Below are 4884 nucleotides of genomic sequence, written 5' to 3'. Positions count from 1 at the left end.
GCAGCACCTAGATCTTCAGCACAGATTCTGTCAGACCTGGGCCCTGACATTAAATCTCAGTAAGACCAAAATAATGGTGTTCCAAAAAAGGTTCAGTCGCCAGGACCCCAAATACAAATTCCATCTAGACACCTTGGCCCTAGTGCACACACAAAACTATACATACGTTGGCCTAAACATCAGCGCCACAAGTAACTTCCACAAAGCTGTGAACGACCTGAGAGACAAGGCAAGATGGATCTTCTATGCCATCAAAAGGAACATAAAATTCGACATACCAATTAGGATCTGGCTAAAAATACTAAAATCAGTTATAGAACCCATTGCCCTTTATGGTTGTAAGGTCTGGGGTCCGCTCACCAACCAAGAATTCACAAAATGGGGCAAACTGCATGAGACTGCATGCAGAATTCTGCAAAAATATCCTCAGTGTACAACGTAAAACATCAAATAATGCATGCAGATCAGAATTAGGCCGATATCCGCTAATMATCAAAATCCAGAAAAGKGACGTTAAATTCTACAACCACCTAAAAGGAAGTAATTCRCAAACCTTCCATAACAAAGCCATCACCTACAGAAAGATGAACCTGGAGGAGAGTCCCCTAAGCAAGCTGGTCCTGGGGCTCTGTTCACAAACAGACCGCACAGAGCACCAGGACAGCAACACAATTAGACCCAACCAAATCATGAGAAAACAAAAAGATACTTTTTTTGGCAGAATACCTGACCACTGTGACTGACCCAAACTTTAGGAAAGCATTGACTATGTACAGACTCACTGAGCATAGCCTTGCTATTGAGAAAGGCCGCCGTAGGCAGACCTGGCTCTCAAGAGAAGACACACTGCCCACAAAATTAGGTTGAAACTGAGCTGCACTACCTAACCTCCTGCCAAATTTATGACCATATTAGAGACACATATTTCCCTCAGATTACACAGATCACAGATTACACAATATTGATAAACTCCCATATCTGTTGATTTATTTTCCCTTTTGTACTTTAACTATTTTCACATCGTTACAACACTGCATATATACATCATCTGACATTTAGAACTTCGGTGAGTGTAATGTTTCCTGTTCATTTGTATTGTTTATTTCACTTTTGTTTATATTCTGCTTCACTTGCTTTGGCAATGTTAACATATGTTTCCCATGCCAATAAAGCTCCTTGAATTAAATTGAATTTAATTGAGAGGGAGAGAGAGAGTGAGACAGACAGAGAGACAGAGAGGGGGAAGAGGCAAGATTGAGAGAGAGAGATAGTACAGGGGGAAGCGAGAGAGAGAGACAGGGATAATCGTCGAATGGGGTGGCAGAGAGCGAAGAGAGATATGGAGGAGCTGGGCAAGGCCAGGGGAAGAGGGACAGGAGGAGAAGGTAGTAAAAAGGGAAGAGAGAAAGTTGAGAAGCCAGAGAGGGACGAGGGAGGAGGGGACGCGAAACGAAGGGGAAGAGAGACATGACATAGGAGGACAGAAGACGTTCTTGGAACCCAGTGATGAGCGGGAGAAGGAAGCACGACACAGAGGGAGAGAAGAAGGCGGGGAACAGTGATGAAGAGAACAGGAACTCCAGTTGTGAGACAGATGGAGAGAGAAGACGAAGAAGGGAAACGGAGAGAGGAGAGCAGACACGGGAGAGAGAGTGACGAGAGAGAACGACACAGGCGGAAGAGGAGACTGAGACAGAGAGAGAGCGAGAGAGGAAGAGAGAGAAGAGAGAGGAAGAGGAGAGAGAGAGAAAGAGAGCAGAGAAGACAGAGAAGACAGAACGAGCAATCAGACAAGACTGACAGGACAGACAGACAGACAACGAGATTCCGGACGACAGCACAGCCGAGACAAAGGGAGGAAGGGAAACAGACCAGAACAGCACACGACAGGACAGGACAGAAGACAGACTATGAACAGAGACATAGTTAGAGAACAGACAGACAGACCACGACAGACGAAGAGACGAAACCAGACAACAGACAGGACGAGACAGACCAGACACGGACTGACAGTAAACAGACAACAATTTGGACCAGAGAGAAGAGGACAACAAAACGCAGGCCGTAGTGAGACGTTCTAGTTCTTCCCCCTGAAGCCTTATAATTAACAGGGAATCTTCTCGCGAGGCAACTCATATGTAACGACGAGTACTGATGTAATATCGAGATTGGCGTGATGATCTCCGCACAGTGACACTATTGTCTGCTACAACGAATGTATCCAACAGTGAACTATAGTCCTAGCTATCAGATGTCTCGCACAGTGCACACTATGTTCTGACACGAGAGTGTAATCCACAATGACACTCTATGTCGTGCTTCAGATCGTGTCGTCACAATGACACTAGATATTAGAGTCCCTGGCTAAAAGAGTGTCTACAGCATACTGACAACACCTATGTGCCTGCTACAGATGTTCTCCACATAAGGAACTATTCATAGCTGACAGATAGCATTCTGCTAAGGAGTGGAACTTACTGTCTGACTACAGATGTCGTCCACAGTGCAGCACTATGTCCTGGCTCAGAGACTGTTGCTCTCACAGTGACCTAATCTGTGGTCCTGTCTACAGATTGTCTGCACACAGGGAATAATATGATCCCTGCTTACAGATGGTTCTCCTCAACACATGAACTATGTCCGGCTACAGATGTGCTACCACAAATGACACTATGATCCTGCTAACAGATGGGTTCCTCACGGAATGACATACTTGATGTCCTGCTATCGATGTCTCCACAATGAACACTAAGGTGTCCTGGGGCTAACAGATGTCTATAGAGCTCCATAGTGGCACATCGCCCTATAGAAATTATCACAAGTTTGAACAAAGAATAGGTTCAAATGCAGTCGTTGGTTTATTTTGGCTGCAGTATGATTGCATCAGCATTGAAATTGTATTGTAATGTAGTTGGCTCTGTAATGTAGGGTCATGTTGAATGTCTTGTATATTGTAATGTTTAATGTAATAGTAATGTACTTGTAATTGTAATTGTCATAGTATTGTAACTCGTATAGTATGATAATAGTATGGTGTTGCGATGTTATCTGTATTAGGGATGTAGTGAGTACATTGGTCCATACTGTCTGATAGCAAGACTGATATGTGTAATCTGTTACTTGCATTGTAATGTATTGTAATGTATTGCAATTGTAATGTGATAATGTATCATTGTATGTATTGTAGTCGGTGTCTAGTGGGGACGGACTTGTACGTTATTGTACTTAGTCTTAATGTCGTTAAATGAGTCCAGCAGTTGTAATAGTAATAACTTTGTAATATTTTTTGTATTCATTAATGTATTGAAGAATATATTAATTGTAATACGTATTGATGTTGTTAGGGGATATAATGTTAATGTATTCGTAATTATAGATTGTATTGTACATGTTAGTGTTCAGTGGGGCAATCATCATTGTAATTGTACTTGGTATTTTCGTTCATATGTGATCAATGTAAGGGCATTTGGAAATACCTTGGTTAATGTATTACCTTGTACTTGTAAATGTTAATTGAGTGATTGGTACGATGTGTTAATGTATTGTGATGGTTCAATGTAAGTTGTAATGACTGGATAATAATATAATCGATAATGCCTCATATATGTACACTGTTTTTTGTTGTAATGTACTTGGTCTTGTATGTAGCAGTGTATAGGCGATATGCACAATGCATTGTAAACGTCTAGTTGTTATATCCTGTAATGTAATATATAATTGGGAATTAGGTATTTAGGTATTGGGGGTCTAATCGTCTTAAGGGTGTATAGGGTGTGGCACTGTAATGGTATTATCATGTGGTATGGTATAATTGCTTGCATCTTATAGGTCACTGATGACGTAATATGTATCTTGGGTATTGTTACTGTGTTGTAATTAGTCTTGTATTATAACTGACGTAAATGTTATTGGTGGTGTACCTACTGGATGAGACTATGTATTGGTATCATTCGTTATGTCGTCATACTGTGAGTCATAGTAGCACTGTGTAATATAGCTTAGTTATCCATACTGTAATGTATTTGTACTGTAAGTGTATTGTAAATTGTAACTATAATGCAATGATAGGGTCTTGTAATGCTTGTGGGAATAAGGGGCTAATGCAATTGTAAGTTTTGTGGTTTCATGTCATTGTACTGATTTTAGCTATGATTGTCAGTTAAGTATATTGATTGCAACCTTGTAATGTTAATTTAATAGTGGATATGGTCTACATGTGATTGTAATGCAAGGTAATCGAGTTTTAAGGGTTCATTCAATTGCTTTATTGTTTGCATAAGCTGGGGACTTGGTATTACTGACTATTATATGTGTATGCGGTGGTTACTATAAGTACGTTTCGGATAAGTGCCATTGATATCATTAAGTGTACTTTCCAGAAGTGTCACATGTAAGTGGTATGGTGATACGTAGGTGATGAGTATACAGCCGTGTTTGGGTTCCCCTCTCTCAGTCTCGTTGTCACAGTATTATTGTGACAGCTTGATAGTAAAACCAAGTGGGCAAAAGGGGTGGAATGATTGGGGTTTTTTTATTTAATAATTCAGGTGGAGTGGGTACGCTTTGAGAAGAAATATCTTCATTAATTCCGTTAACCTTAGTTGTAGTTCCATAGAAAAGCGCTTCCTGTCAGCCGGGCTGATGCTATGAAAGCAGTGTGTCGTATAGCACGCTATTTAAGTACATGGATTACATTTCATGGCATTTCTGAAAGACCGCTCGTTAACTTAGCCTAGAGTCTGTCTGACATAAGAAAGTATAATCGTTAGAAATGGCTTTAAACATGGTCTTAAAATCTACAATTAAGAATTGAGCTTGGGTCTAGATATGGTGACTAGTTATGTTCTTTGATCTATAGCATTGCATGTAATCACACGTAATCTG

This window comes from Salvelinus sp. IW2-2015, unplaced genomic scaffold, assembly GCF_002910315.2.
Source record: "Salvelinus sp. IW2-2015 unplaced genomic scaffold, ASM291031v2 Un_scaffold2776, whole genome shotgun sequence".
Classification (NCBI taxonomy): Eukaryota; Metazoa; Chordata; class Actinopteri; order Salmoniformes; family Salmonidae; genus Salvelinus; species Salvelinus sp. IW2-2015.
Note: the sequence above shows the minus strand (reverse complement) of the source record.